We start from the raw sequence: 16,933 nt of genomic DNA, 5'->3' as shown, positions 1-16,933 counted from the left end.
TGATTCTGAAGACTGCTGGGTTATACTGCTGCCTGCAGGAACACTAGAAAACAAAAAAACTGAAGGCCAGCCCAAGGGATCTTAACCTCTCCTACATCCAGCATGCTCGGTTTTGCTAGTGTCCTTATTAGAATGGGTGTCTTTCTCAGCTCTGCTGACTAGGGATGGGCTCGATGTTCGACTCGAACATCGGCAGTTTGCGTTTTCGGCGAACACACAAACTGTCAGGGCGTTTGGCGGCTTGTTCTCCCACCCAGCACCCCACAAGGCACTGCGCACCGCATTGGCTAAAGCCTTGCGCCTGATCACAGGTCAGGTTGAAGACTTTGCCCAATCAGGGAACAGTGCTCTGTAAGAGCCATGATTGGGCAAAGTAATGATGACTTTTCCCAATCATGGCTCACCTGTCAGATGCCGTACAACTGTAAACAGTTGGGCGGAGCTAGCTAGCTGTCAATTAAATGTTGCCAGCATCTGTCAAAATGCCATTCTGCTGCGGGCGTAATTTTTTACAAATTATTTCTATTTATTTTTTCATGTTTTATTTTTTATTTCGTCGAGTTGTCGTTGTAGTGGACAACGCTGGATGTCGTGATTGACGCTGGATTACGTCGGTGGATCCATTTTTTGGGGTTTTGTTGTTTTGTTTTTTTTTATAAAAGACTTGTCAAGAATATGTCTTTTTGGGTTTTTTTCAATTAAAGGATTTTTTCAAAAGTCTGGTGTTTATATTTACAATTTATTTTAACCCTTTTGTGAATGGGTAGGGGTACAAATACCCCTTGCTCATTCACAAGGGGGGGCCGCATCAGGGTACCCTGATGTGGCCGCTTGAAAAAGCTGTGCGGCTGCAAGGAACTGTGCCCATCTGAGCTGCCTCATAGCAGTGATAGCTCACATCTGCCTCATAGCTCTGGAACCTCACTCTACCGCTGCACTGTGGATGGGTGGAGTGATCTCTCTGAGACTTCGGAGCGATGAAGGATTCGGCAGCGTCCTGTCCCTCCCGTCTTGAGTTGTACAGTGCTGGCTCGGTGGGAGGTGGGGCGTATTGCGAGCCCCGCGCTGAGCAGGCTGCGGCACTGTGAGGAAGTAAGAGGGGTGTAGCGTGGAGAGGCTTTTTCTTTCTCTCCCTCTCCTCAGAGCCAGTATTATTTTTTGAGAATGCGAGTTACATTACTGAGCATAGTAACTTGTCATATAACATAAACGATTGCTCAGTTTTATACAATCACTAGATATTCTTGTGATTGTAAAAGACTGAGCAATTACAGAGGCCATCTGTACCTTCTGCACCCTTCCCGAGACCTTCTGCACCCTTCCCGAGACCTTCTGCACCCTTCCCGAGACCTTCTGCACCCTTCCCGAGACCTTCTGCACCCTTCCCGAGACCTTCTGCACCCTTCCCGAAACCTTCTGCACCCTTCTCGAAACCTTCTGCACCCTTCTCGAAACCTTCTGCACCCTTCTCGAAACCTTCTGCACCCTTCTCGAAACCTTCTGCACCCTTCTCGAAACCTTCTGCACCCTTCTCGAAACCTTCTGCACCCTTCTCGAAACCTTCTGCACCCTTCTCGAAACCTTCTGCACCCTTCTCGAAACCTTCTGCACCCTTCTCGAAACCTTCTGCACCCTTCTCGAAACCTTCTGCACCCTTCTCGAAACCTTCTGCACCCTTCTCGAAACCTTCTGCACCCTTCTCGAAACCTTCTGCACCCTTCTCGAAACCTTCTGCACCCTTCTCGAAACCTTCTGCACCCTTCTCGAAACCTTCTGCACCCTTCTCGAAACCTTCTGCACCCTTCTCGAAACCTTCTGCACCCTTCACGAAACCTTCTGCACCCTTCACGAAGCCTTCTGCACACATGCCGAAGCCTTCTGCACACATGCCGAAGCCTTCTGCACACATGCCGAAGCCTTCTGCACACATGCCGAAGCCTTCTGCACACATGCCGAAGCCTTCTGCACACATGCCGAAGCCTTCTGCACACATGCCGAAGCCTTCGGCACCCCTCATGAGACCCTCTGCCCGAGACATCAGGCTGGTACCCTGGAACAGAGCGGCAGCACAGAGTATGTAGGAAATTCATATAGTATTATTCTGCATTGCTGTGTACTGTATTGCTGTGATTTGTAATTCTCAATATCTGATGGTATTGTTCTGCATTGCTATATAATGGATTGCTGGAATATATTGTCCTTTTATAGTTGGTGGTATTATGCATTGCTGTATAATTTAACAGTTTCATCTTTTATTGTTTTATTTTTTTCTACATATCTGTCTTTATGTAGAAAAAAAATCATACTTGGCAATTTTTATGGGTTTTTTTGGAGGGGGGTTTGGGGGCGCAAGTAACTGGTCTTGCCTATGGCGCAAAACAGACTAGCACCAGCCCTGCTGACTGGTCAAAGCAAACATCTTTTACACAGTTTACTCTTTCATTGCAAACATATATCAATTTTTATTACAATTGCTAGACAATATTTAGACTGCTGGTGGTACCGAAAAATTTATCACTTTGTTATAACATTTCCCAAAACTATATACCAATTTATGACAACCTGTGATTAGTTTACATGGGTATGTATAATAATTCACATTATGTAAAGTAATCATATAGTATAGGTTTCTTTTAACAGGTTGTAGTGCTCATAAGGATAAGAAAACGGTGCTATAGCTTTGATCAGCTTTGGATGTTCTAAATCGATCGGGAGTGGCTAAGCTCCATCATAGGGATGAGAGACACAGATCTGACAGCCTCAGCTGTCTGAGCGTCAGAAATCTGCTGAGGGCAGGAAGATGGTGACTGTCCACAGATGGTAGCTGTCAGAGATCTAGGTCAGGACTGTATGCTAGCTGTCAGAAAATTTTCTGTACATTTTGGGGTGCCCACATATATGATCGTGTGCATAGGTTCTCTGTGCGTGGCTTTGTGCCTTGCTCTGATTGATACACACTTCCAGTGCCTGAAGTTTAATTGTGATCTAAAAGCAGTTTGATTTTGATTTGACTACTTACTACCAACAGTGAATCAGTGCTGTGGCAGAGCTAATTGTTGTATTTTTAATTTGGTTGATTTTCACTCTACTCGGTTTATAAGAACATTGTGGCTACTCTCTTTCTGAAGTAAAGAAGTTGAGAAAGGAAGATTATTTATATATTATTCCACATGGTTCTGTTAGTCTGGGTAGTTTTGAGAAAATGTAGTGACAATCTCTCATTTCTATTTTACTTGTGTTCTGGGTATATTGTTGTAGCAGTGTCGGTGTAAAATACAGTTCTAGTTGTTGCTAAATGTGCAAATGATCAGCAAATAAACATATAGGACTCATTCGTTATGCTTCTGATTGCTAAGAGTGTGTTGTTTCCATGTTCCCTATTTTCCTCCTCCTTTATTATCCAATTACCATGTTATTGTATTTCTGTTTATTATAGCCAATATTCTTATTTTACAAATTCATAGACCTCTCACAATTATCTTTTTCTATGCCCCACAGTTAAGGGTTTTCTTACAGATGGATCTGCTTTTCTTTAAAAAGTCTAATTTGTGTTCTGGACTATCTGATGTATGGCCACATTGATCTTATACCTCTTCTGTAAGTCTTGTTAAAATTCCAATTAAATTAAAAATGTAATTTGTCCCTCTGTGTGTCTGGTGTGATGGTAGAGTCTCTTTGTTGTAAGGATTGTTCCCTGATTCTCTGAGCTCTCAGTCACCCTTACCTGACAGGTGATAGTAATCCGGATCAGATGGAGAATGACACGAGGTAGAATTAAAGACACCACACTCCAGTGCAAGTAACAGGCTAAACTGTACATCTCTCTGCCCAGCTGTCATGCACAGGCTTATATCTCTTACACATAACCCCGCACACTTCTGCACTGACGTTTGGACATCATTTTGGTCTAAGACGTCAGCTTGTTGTTTATTCTGCACTGAAGCATATGTCATGCAAATTAATGTTCCACGCTTTGTGTCTGGCCTGTTGAAACGTCAACAGTGTTACAATAAGAGAATTTGTTTTTAAAAATGTCCATATTTTATCTATAAACTGTTGCTGGAAGGAGGCGGATTACACAAGTCTGAAGTATGTTTTTTAATTTAAAAAATCTGACCTTTTCATTGTCCAGCAAAAGGGGTGCTTGTCCATTCTCCAGAGTATTGGTCATTCCCAGGGAGGAATGGAAGGGATGGCATGCAGCCAAATGCTCGCCAGGGCAATGAACAAATACTGATTTAGTGAAAGAGTAGGCAGAGTTTGACCTAAATGCATGGATAATGATGCTGCCTGAAATGTTAATGCATGGGCTGAAAGACCATTGTCAATGTCATGCTGCAAGAAGTGGAGTACAGCCAGAACTGTACACCAATCAACACTAACAGAGGAATTTAAACTAGTAGGTAACAAGTTGATATGTTTAAACAGAAAAAAAAAAAAAGAATTGGTCAAAGCTTTGTTAATACAGCTGATGTATCATTCACTCTGATATTGTTATATATATTCTAATGGTCTGATGCATCTGCGTATGTACTGTTTTTCCTCTCTGACAATAAAAATTGTTTAAAAAAAAAAAAACACTAGCAGAGGAGGCTAAAAATCTGTAGACTTTCCAAACTTTAAAATACTTGTAGATAGCTCTGGTAATTTTCTTTCAACTTTTAAGCGGTGCACACTACCTTCTTTAATAAACCTTTGGCTAACAGCATGCCTGGTTTAAGCTCTCTATTTGGAGGTGCAGCATGTGGTTCTGTAGTAGAAGAACTTTCCTGTGAAGAAGCAGAAAGGGGGGTTCTTTTGTAAGTATCCCTAAGTCAGAAAACTTAGATCTCTTTGACCAAAATGGGGCTATTAATATGACTTGTGCTTGGTTGGCCTGGATGTTCCTCAGTACTCTGGGGAGAAATTGGATTGGTGAGAAGTTACACACCAAGCCATCAGTCAGGTCACCTACACGTAGAACGTGTTCCCCTCTCTATACAATGAAGTATGCTTCTGCCTTCTTGTTAATGTCCTAAGTGAATAAATCCACTATTGCTCTCCCCCAATGATCTGAAATAATGATGAATACCTCCCACTCCCGATGGTCTTCGGCTGAGTAAAGCCATGAATTCATTTTTCTCTCCCTGTATATGAACCACAGAAATGGACCCAAGATTTCCTTCTGCCTAATAATGCAAGAGGGTCGTAATGATCATTATCTTATTGGATTTTGTGTCCCCCAGATGGTTTGGGTATCAAACTGCCGTAATGTTGTTCAATGGGTTTTGCATCTTATCTTATCCTGGAAGCCCACTACAGATTTGTGAACCACTGTAAGGTCCTTGCAATTTGAAGAGCCTGATGCCATGCTTTTGTCCCATTTTTTACTGGATCACCTGTCCATCCATATGGGCCCCCCATCCCCATGAACTTGCATGTGTGATGATGTAGGCTTGAAATGGAGTAGATCAAAGTCTTTCCTGTTTTTGTATTACCTCCAGCTTTCACCACTACAGAGAATTTATTATGTAACTGGGGAGGCAGACTGTAGCTTCCAAGCTTATTGTGGCCCTGTTCCACAATAGCATGATTGTCCTCATATGGAACTGTGCCCACTTTATGGCAGAAATGGTAATGGCGATTAAGCCCAGGATGGACATGATCTTCCTCAGAGATTCACTCTGAGAAAGAGATATATTCTCTGTGGTCCACATAAGCTTTAATGATCTTCTCTGTAACTAAAAATACTTTTTTTCTGGGGCGTGTCTATTAAATAACCCAGGAAAGGTGCAGTCGGAGATGGAATTAGGTTTGACTTTTCCATGTTTACTGTCCACCCCAGATGGTGGAGTAAGTTTAGCCTCTTTGAAGATTCTCCAAGACAAGCTACTGTGATTTGCCAAAAATGATGAAGTCATCCAAGTAAGGAACTATGGACAGCCCTTGAATCCTCATGACCTCTGCAACAATCTTTATATAGAGAGGCGGGGCAGAAGCTAGTCCAAATGGAAGGTCTTGATATTGGAACTTATGTTTATCTACTGCATCTCTTATTGTAAATCTGAAGAATTTTTGGTATGTTTGGTCTGGTATGTCGGCACGTGCAGGTAAACGTCCTTTTTCTCTAGGGTCACCATGAACGCTGAAGGCGGAAACAGGATTTTTATCTTGAAGATGCTTTCAATTTTGAATTTCCTGTATTGATTGCTTTTTTGAGGGAGTTCAGATTTAGAATCATTCAATGCTTCCCTGATAGCTTTGATCTTGGAAACAAATGCAATTAGTTGCCTGATTCCTGTTGAGAAGAAGGTACTTTAATCATTTTGAATTCTAATTTGTAATCTGACCTAATGATCTTTAACATGAAGGGGTTTGTGTAAACTTCCTCATCCTTAGTTTTCCTACAATTTTGGAACTGGTGTTTAGTTTTGTTTTGCATTAGTAGGTTTCTGTCTTGACAGTGCCCAGCTTCCCATGCCTATTGGTCAGAATCTTCTAACAAAACTCGCCCACCGCAGAAACCTCAAAGGCATTTTCTGCTAAGTTTCGGTTTCACAAATTTCAGACAAGACTCCAAAGCAATTCAAACTACCATGAATCAAACACAGGCAAGATATGCCCATCCCTAATATGGATGTGCTTTACAAATGTGCTCTGTGTTCCACTGGCTTCGGATGTCTGAGGCTAGCTGAGAGTAAAAGAAATAAATGAAAATTCTGTAAACAAGCAAATTACCAGTAGCTGCCTCATTTCCCACCCTCGGCTTATATTCGGGTCAATACTTTTTCCCAGTTTTTTGTGGTAAAATTAGGTACCTCGGCTTATACCTCGAGTATATACTCGAGTATATACGGTAGTTTGATATGGTAGAAGTTCCTCTAAATGCACAGACCCCGATTTTAACGGCTTTTGGAAGACTTTAATTGTCTCGGGCCAATCAGATCCACAACCTGGAGCCGCTCCTTGACTGTTTAGGGAGTTAAAGTGGATGATTCCTCAATAAAGGTGATCCAATTTTAAATATTTTATTATATTATTAATTTTGTTTTATTTAATTGAAAGTATTTTATTATATTACATTCTATTTAGATATTACTAATATCTGCAATGTGATTAGTTAATTGAGTACTTGATTGATTTTTATTGTTTTTTGTAAATTTTTAGGTGTAATTTCCTTCTTTCCGAGTCTGGTTTTCCATAATTTCTTAGAGTCTTCTCATGTACCAACTGTAGTAAAAAAAAAACTCACTGCAGCACAATTCCTTCAAGTTACATCTGACCTTATATCAGGCAAAAAAAAAAGTATCTTTTTCATGTTTTGAATGTAAATTTTCTTGCTGTGTGTTTGCCAAAGAAATATCATATAGCTTAACTTGAGAACATTTTCATTACAATAATACAAAGTGATCCTTCTGAATCTAAAGCCCTGTTGTTATTCTGAACTTTTATGGGGAGAACATTTAGCAGTCCGTTGATTAAGCAGTAAAATATTACCCTCAATATCTACAACTACAAGATGCTGCTACAGTGTATATTGCATCTCAGTCTGAACTCTACATAATGGCGATGATTATAAAAACAGTTTGAATGCAAGTAGATTCCGGTGCTTGGATCTGACCTCATTCACCAGCATTTATCCTCATTTCCTGCTTTATTTACAAAGTTTTCTTGGAATAGTACAATGCCAGTGTATGGTTAAACTCAGCAGAGAAAATTAACTCTTGTTGTCTTCTGACTGGTGCCTGGTAAATTGACGATTTCCTGTTTTATAAATAACATAGAGATAACTCTGAAAAACGTGAATTGACTTGTCTTTGTTAATGATCACTATTGTGCTTTTACTTACTGTCTGGATCATGGATATATAATGATGTAGACAAGCTGAGAATAAAGATTAGCCATATTAGAAGTACCATTAAGAGCATTCCTGATGTATTTCAAGCCAAAAGTAGATTCAATTTCCCTCTTCAAGGGTCAACATAATCATTCAGAGTTACCCTTCTGCACAAAGCGTGGTTATTTAAACAGTTGGTTTTTTTTTGCACCATTTTGTTTACATACTAATGGCACCGTTGTAGTGCTCCAATCCCTGGAGGTCAGTCGTTTTTGGGAGGCTGCAATGAACCACTTTTGTCACAAACAATCATTCCATAATCAAAGTTGATTAGAATGCACATTTTGCTTGGTCAAAAAATAGCTGAACTGTATTCATTTTACATCAGGTTATAGCCTTTGTTAGCTATTAGTACCATTGACCATTCATCGCATCCACCGTTTGCCTAAGCCCGCACACCTGCCAGATGGCACACCGAGGGACACCCTGCTCCGTATTCACTTTTTTCATGTGCAGGAAAGGTTGCTTAAAGCACTGTGGCACCAAGCTGATCTCCCCGCCACCTACGCTAAGCTGCAGGTGTTTGCTGACCTCTCTCAATTTACCCTTCAACTTAGCAGGAAGCTATTGCCTATCACAAAGTCCCTCAGAGAAAACAAGATCCTCTACCGCTGGGGGTTCCCGACCAAGCTCATGATAACTAAGGACAACGACCTCTACACCATTGCAGATATGGACAAAGCAGGACAGGAGCGCGACTACCAACAAGGACGTGGATAGGTATATGCAGTACAGATTGTAAATGGATCTTAGTATGTGAACATTACGTGACACTGTTAATAGTGAACAAAGGGACTTACAGTTCGAGGCTCCCCCGTGATCTGTATGGCACCCTCCTTTAGAGAGGTCCAGGGTCGCAAGAGTGTCCCCGGTGGTATAACGGGCTGATCAGTTGAGGGTGCGCATCCGTTTGGCCACCCACGGACTCGGCTGGCCGGGCCGAGCCGCGTCGGTCAAAGACGGAAGAGTGGGGAGGAGCTACACGCGGCTGGGGCACGCCGTGCATCGTTGGTCTGGATCGGTAGCGGTGTAGGCGGTAGAGGTCTCAGGCGGTGGAGGTCTCGGGTGGTCGGGTGTCTCCAGTGGCTACGCATTTCGAGGAATCCCTCTTTATCAAGCCTAAAAGATGCTGGAGATCACAGGAGATTTGACTATTTTTAAAGAGAAACAGGGGGGAGGAGTGTGGTATCGTTGAGCCCGGTGATAGGCCGCCGCTCACATGAGGGGGGAGTGGATTAGCAGTCTGGGTCCGCCTTGAATGCGAGCTGTCAGTGCTCGAGCTGCTGTGGATGTATGGCCTTAGATGACAGTTCGTTCTTGTTTGGGGCTAACGTTTGATTGGAGGGGATCTGATCTATATGCCGTCTGTAGCGCCAGAACATTACTATTTAAAAAAAATTTTTATATAACTGTGTGTGGAAAACTTTATTTGGTGTTAAAAGGATTAGGAACTAATAGGTGCAGTGGTGGACTGCTCCTGGGTGGGTGAAGTCTAAAAACGAGTCCACTGATGAGATGGCTGGAATCTTTGATGTAGGATGGTAATGAAAGGACTATCGGTTGTAGGAAATGGTCGATGTATTTGGAAAGGCCATTAGTTAAGCTGTTGGTACTAGCAATGATGGGTCGTCCAGGAGGATTCAGACTATCTTTATGGATTTTTGGTAGATGATAGAAGTAGGGTGTGCTGGGATGTTTTGGTTGTAAGAAGTTTTTTTCTTTTTTGTTGATAATGCCCTTCTTGAGGGCTGGACCTACTAATTCTTCCAATTCTACGGCAAATTCCGGTAAAGGGTCTGTAGGGAGGGGTTTATAGGTGATGGGGTCAGATAATAACCTGCGGGCCTCCTGTATGTAGACAGAGCGGTCCTGGATTATAATCCCTCCTGCCTTTTCAGCTTGTTTAATTACAATCTCATGGTTGGATTCTAGGTCCTTTAATGCCTTGCTTTCTGTTGAGGTGAGGTTGTGATGATGTTTTGCTTTGGTGCAAGCTTCCAAAAGGTCCGCATAGACCACATGATAAAATGTTTCTATGAATGGGCCCTTGGAATGTACCGGGAAGAAGGTGGATTTCGGTCTAAAAGTAGTTTGGATAATATCAGGGTTTAAAAGCTGCTCAAGGTCAGACTCAGAAAAGGAATTCTGATCTACCAGGTCATACAGGGTTTGCAACACATCCCCATCTTTTTAATCAAAGAAGTCTACCAGTGTCTCAAGTTCTGAAGGGATCCTCGGGGAGAAGACATTGGTGGGAACTGTTGTGGTGATATTAGCATAATGTCTCCGGAGGGTTAGTAGCCTAATAAACTTATTAAGGTCTTTAAATAGAGTGAAAGGGTCTGGTTTGGTGTCCGGAGCAAAGTTAAATACCTTTTTGGAGTAATGTTGATTCACTGGAAGTGAGAATATGTTTGGACAGGTTGAAAATTTTTACCGTTGTGGTGGGGTTTTTGAAGTTTGTGGATCTTCTTTTTTTTGGCATTTTTGCTGTTTTTCCCGCCTCTGGTGCCTCTTCTGGTTTTTTTCTTTTGTTTTTTGGGGTGTGTAGTGGGCCCTCCTCTAAAAAAGACGGTTTTACCATCGTAGAGGACTCATTTGGTTGGACCAGAAGTCCTGTGATTTCGCTGGATGGATTTACCATGTGAGTGGTATCTGATGATGTGTGCACTTGTGTGGGAGTGATTGCTGGGTCGGGAAGAGGGGTGGTGGACAGGGGCAGGGATTCTAAGTTGGGTGAATTGGCTGGATCTACAGGAAGGTTCTCAGGTGTGCCCTTAGGAACCTGGACTGGTCCGAGATGGTATTTTAGGGAGATGTCATCCCATACCAGGTTAGCAACTCTGGTGGAGGCTACAGGATGAACCGCCATTAAGGGGACTGGGTTGGGTGTAGCATGTTGTCGGGGATTCTGTTTCCAACTGAACACTCTGTTCAAGTTGTAATCAGTGAGGTCTCTTAATAACTTCTTGGATTTGGACTTAATGATAGTGTGTTCTTGTATTGTGGTTAGCTGTTCCATATTTTGTAACCAGGGGCGGAACAAACATGAACTGCTGAAAGATATATTTATGTTGGTGCGAAGATCTTGTATTGACTTGGAGATAAACTCTAATTTACGTTTTCTCTGGGTGACAATCAATTCGATCCATTTCTTGGTGCAAAATTCTGCCAGGAGGTGCCAGTTGGAGGCAAGGTCCTGCTCCAGAAAAACACATGTTTTCTGGATCCGGAGGCCTCTTGGGGTGATGCCTAATTTAAGATATTGTTCCAAAAAGGCTATGTCCCACCATTGTTGGCTCTCTATATTGATCTGTGTCTGTAGTGTTAGAAATTGTTTGCGCATATTTAATTCAAAACTGGGGGAGTGTGGCGGAGGGTGGTGACCAATCAATTGGCAGTTGTTAAATCTGGTCCTGGTGAGATATGGGAGTTTAGATATATTGGGGTATTGTTTACCATCAGAAAAAATGAGTTTTAATAGTTTCTCTTTATGTGGGAACGAAATTGTGTGCCCAAAACGAGATGGTGTGCAGCTTGTATCGAACCTCGCAAAGGAACAAACACAGGAAAATACAAAAAAGGATAAAGCGCACTCCTGTGGGCACAATACAATTAGGTGGCTATTGTGTGAGGGTGTGCAGAAGCTCCTCGATACAGGGAGAGGACCCTGTCTATTCAAAATTGCAGATATGGACAAAGCAGGACAGGAGCGCGACTACCAACAAGGACGTGGATAGGTATATGCAGTACAGATTGTAAATGGATCTTAGTATGTGAACATTACGTGACACTGTTAATAGTGGACAAAGGGACTTACAGTTCGAGGCTCCCCCGTGATCTGTATGGCACCTAACATCACTAACTTGGAGCAAGGCCTTGCTCTCCTGCAACAGTGGAAGCTGTCCCCAGCGGCTGAGGTCTGCCCACCATCTTCCAACAAAACCGCCTCTGACTGGCAGGTAGTGTCCCGCAAAAGGGGTCCAAGACCAAATGACTGATGGCACCTACCAGAGCCGTTCCGTTCCTAACTCAACCCACGGGGCCACTTTGGTGCTCTCACCCCAGTTCAATGTTCAGTTTTGATAACTGCTTCCCTGACCCTTCGGGGAAATATTTTTTATTTGACTTGTTCCACTTTGATGCTTCTTTACTAGTTTTACTACAGACTTTGCTTTCTCCTTCTTTCTTCACACATCGCCAAGAGATACCTTCAACCGCTGAACGAGACTCCACTCCATAGCCTTGATCTCATCCGGAAGCCTGGCTACACCACTGAAGACATATTGTGCCTACAGCCTGGCCTCCTGACGCACGCCCGTGAGTACTACATACGCATTTACCTACGCTACAGTTGTCCTACCAATGGCAGAACAGCTTATATCCATTAACGCCAAGGGCCTTAACCATCCGGCTAAACGGCGTTCAGTGTGGCTTGAAGCTGTCAAGCTCCACGCGTATGTGGTGTGTGTCCAGGAGACCCATTTTAACAAATCCGCTCCACCTCAGTGCTCCCACAGGAGCTTCCCGTTTATCATTACAGCTGACGCCACCTCCAAATCCAAAGGTGTTTTTGTGGCCGTCAGAGACACGGTATCCTTTCAGCAATTGGAGGCCCACACCGACCCGATGGGTCGCTAGATCATCTTGATATGCTCCATTAAATCTAAAACCTATACCATTGTGAATCTTTATGCCCCCAACACCCACCAAACGAGATTTGTTACCCGCCTGCTTAAGAGGGCTCGGAAACTCCAAAAAGGGGCACTGATCGTATGTGGGGACTTCAATCTGGTCCCGGACAGATCCATGGACTCTACCTCCTCGCCTCTGCGGCGATTGCCAACACTTCAGCCTACTATCAATAACAATGGCCTGTTCGATATCTGGCGTTGCCAACACGCCAGCGAACGAGACTTCACATTCTTTTCCTCCCCACACAAATCTTACTCCAGGATAGACCTGTTCCATGTGGACCGCACACTACTGCCTTGGATTCAACATACCTCCATTCACGATATCACCTGGACTGACCATGCCCCTGTCTCGATGTCAATCTCATCCAATCAACCTACCTCTAACACTTTTGTTTGGTGTAACAATGTTTTTCTCTTACAACAGGCTGACACGGTGAAGTCTATTAGTAAGAGCTTGCTTGAATTTTTTGATCTTAATGCATCCTAGGTGGAGGACCCTTTTACGTTGTGGAACGCCCAAAAGGCGTACATAAGGGGTCTACTGATCCAACACAGTTCTTGGTATAAGAGGCAGAGATCGCGAGCACTAGACCAGCTTATCTTTGACATGCGCACACTTGAGGCTGAGAACAAGAGGCAACCTAGTCCTGACCGTTCCTTGACTCTGTCCAGACTACGTCTGGACCTTAGAAAACTCCTTATGGAACAACACTGCAGACATTCCTTGAATGTTAAGTCTAACTTCTACGTTAGTGGCAGTAAAGCCAGCAAGCTTCTGGCTTCTCACCTAAAGGCCCACGCAGCCCGCACTAGAATTCCTTATTTACTCCGCCCTTCTGATGATCACAAACTATACCATCCACAAAGACATAGCAGAGGCCTTTTGCGCCTATTACAAATCCTTATATGATTTACGGGACGAGCCTACCTACTCCGGGTTTATGCTGCTGCGGCGACCTCTGCCTCTTTCCCCGCCGAGATGCTCAGTGCCCTGGTTGTTACGATACCTAAGCCTGAGAAGACTCCGGACCGTCCTCAGAACTTCCGGCCAATTTCCCTCTTAAACTCGGACGTAAAAATTTACGCCAAACTGATAGCCAACCGCCTTAACGATATCATGCCCACCTTGCTTCACCCAGACCAGAAGGCATTTACGTTGGGTCGAGAGGCCCCAGATGCCACCCGGCGGTTTATAAACCTGTTGGCCCATGTTGAGCGCTCTCGGGCACCTTCTCTGTTCCTGGCCTTGGATGCAGAGAAGGCGTTCGACAGGGTCAACTGGTCATATCTTCGGGGGGTGCTTCTGAAGTTTGGGTTTGAGGGCCATATCACAGATATGATTATGGCACTATATTCTGCTCCTTCTGCACAGGTGTTCACCTCAGGTGGACTCTCCTCGCCTTTTACCATCACAAACGGTACGAGGCAAGGCTGCCCCCTATCCCCCTTGATATTTAACCTACTCATAGAGACCCTAGCTGAGGCCCTTAGGGCGGATCCAGATGTTCGGGGGATTTATGTCCACCCCACCCTCCCTCCACAGAAGGTCACGCTTTTTGCTGACGACGTACTCAACCCTCACGGCTCCGGAGTCTTCCCTAAGGCAGACGATGCAGATCCTGACTACTTTTAGCAATGTGTCATACTACAAACTCAATGTTGGTAAGTGTAATGCTATGGGTGTCAACCTGGCCTCGACTTCTCGTAGGGCCTTACAAGCGGACTACCCCTTTGAGTGGACAACCAGTAGCATCCCATATTTGGGGACCCATATACCTGTATCGACGAACCAGCTCTTTCAGTGTAATTTTATTCCATTTTTGGAGCGGTTCCCATCTGAGCTCCAAGCGCTGGGTAGGGGATTCCTGTCTTTGACAGCTAGACTAGCGGCTTTTAAAATGCTTACGCTCCCCAAACTTTTGTACTTATTTCGAACTGTGGTCATACCCATACCCACCGGATTCTTTAACAAAAAACCCAGGTGCTCCCGCACCTCTCTCATTAAAAATCCTAGGGTGGGTGGTACTGGGTATCCTGACCTTAAGGACTACCATTTGGCTGCCACTCTATCGCAGCTCCAGGCTTGGTTGAACCCCTCGAGAGATAAACTCTGGCCTTTCCTGGAAAGCACATTGGCTAAGGGAGTCTCCCTGTACTCCCTTGCCTTTATTAATACGCACACCTCCACCTCACTGACCGAATACTCGCTCTCTATCCAGGCTACTGTACAGGCTTGGCGCGCGATTATGCGCACTAGATCCCCCTCGGACCAGCTAGTTACTCCCCCAATACCACTTTCAGCTCTAGCACTCCTTATCCCAGACTTCCCGCATGAACGGTGGTCCAACAGGGGGGTAGGCTGGGTTCTGGACCTGCTACAAGGCTTATGTATGAAACCCTTCCCACACCTGTGCTCACGATACGAGCTAACGGGGCGAGATTACTTTGGGTATCTGCAAATTTCGCACGCTCTGCCTTCCCTTCTGAAAGAATGGCCCAGGGTGCCAGAACAGATATGGAAATATCTCTCCTCTATGCCCTCCCGTAAAGGGGGCATTTCGCTCTTCTATAATCTCCTCCACCATAAAAGACTTCACTAAACTACCAGCTTTTTTAGCTTGGGAGAGAGAACTTGGTGAGACCTTCTCCTCTGAGTCATGGGAGTATGCCTGCGGCTCCATCTACCTTGCCACAAAGAGTGCCGACCTATGGGAGCTCTACCATAACATATCTCTGAGATGGTACCTTACGCCATATCGCCTAGCGAAATTCACGTCGACCAACTCAGCGTTGTGCTGGAGGGAGTGCGGGCAGACTGGTACCCTTCTCCATATCTTATGGGGATGTAAGTCCTTGACGAGCTATTGGAACGGCATATTTCGGTGGATATCGATGATAACTGGTTGCTTTACTGCTCCCAACCCAGCGCTTGGACTCCTACTCATAGGTATTGACCGCTTCCCGGTGCCATTCCGAGCACTGGTTGTCCACACACTGCTGGCAGCTCAGCTCACAATAGTGAGACACTGGAGAAGCACGGTCAGTGTCTCTGTTAGTGAAACACACCAAACTTTAACCCTACACTATGATCTTGAGAGACTTTATGCGATTAAAAGTGGCACCCTACCATCATTCCACAAAAAAATGGAAATGGTGGACTCCCAAGATGCAATAATGTGTGATTCTTCCTTTCTTTACCTCTGTCTGTCTTTTCTACTTCTTCCTCTCTTTTCTCCCTACCCCCTATACCTCCAGCAGTTTGTGTTTGATGCAATGTTATGAGTCATAGCACCTATGATAAATGTTTTGACAACCGCATCATCCCCTACTCCATAATGACAAATGCCTGTATCTCTTCATCTTTGATTTACGTGTATCCCACTTTTATTTGTACCGTACACGTTGTACTACTGATGCACTTCACGTGCATGATGTTCTGATAAAACCAAATAAAAATTCACTTTGGAAAAAAAAATGTACCCATCTATAATGATATCTAACATGACTCTCATCAATTGCTTACTCTGCGTGGAGTATTTAACAATCTAAGTTATTGGCTTTCTCATTCAGCAGAATGAATGAGCCATTATTATGAATTGTAATTTTTTTTAATCAAAGGCGGTGACAAACTGTGCAGAGGAAAATTTCCAAAGCCAAACACTATCCCTGCATTTCAGGCTAACAGTTATCATGTAACAGGTAATGGAACCCATGTTGTGAAATATAATCATATTCTAAACAATTTTATTTGCAATAAAACATTTAATTTAAAATTTAGTTCTTCAAAACTGGGACAAGACACCAAAAAACATTTATATTTTCAAACAGCTCTGACTTGTAGCTACACAGTGATCTCCTATTAAGTGCAACACAGAGTTGAGAGAAGTATCCCGACTTAGCCAATTTATCCTATCAGTATATAAGACTTCTAATTACTGCTGCTGGGAGGGGGCCTGCTCTGTGCTGTTGTTGCTCATACAGTAATTGCTTGCGTCTCACTTTAATGCAATGTGTAAACGTATTAGCAGAGGATTATGGGTTTAACAACTGCGTTGGCTCTGAACACACTCCTTTCTGATCCCTTCATCCTAGATGTGAGGGCCAGCAGTAGATAGGAGTGCTAAGGAGTTTAGAATGGTTTTAATGACCTTCAACACTAGTTTGTTAATGTGTTTTGTATCTTTATACCTTTAGGATGAAATGTACAGTATGTATATCCATTCAATGCATATTTGTCTGCCCGTTTCCCCTAAACTTTGAAGTATCTATGGTTACAGAAGTGCCATTCTACATTTTATGAAGTGGGAACTTGAGTTATCTCAGTGGACACAACCTCTGACTGTGAAACCATATCACTAAA

Source organism: Nanorana parkeri, unplaced genomic scaffold, assembly GCF_000935625.1.
Source record: "Nanorana parkeri isolate BGI_ZX_2015 unplaced genomic scaffold, ASM93562v1 scaffold97, whole genome shotgun sequence".
Lineage (NCBI taxonomy): Eukaryota > Metazoa > Chordata > Amphibia > Anura > Dicroglossidae > Nanorana > Nanorana parkeri.
The sequence above is the reverse complement of the archived record's forward strand: the minus strand, read 5'-3'. Positions refer to the sequence as shown.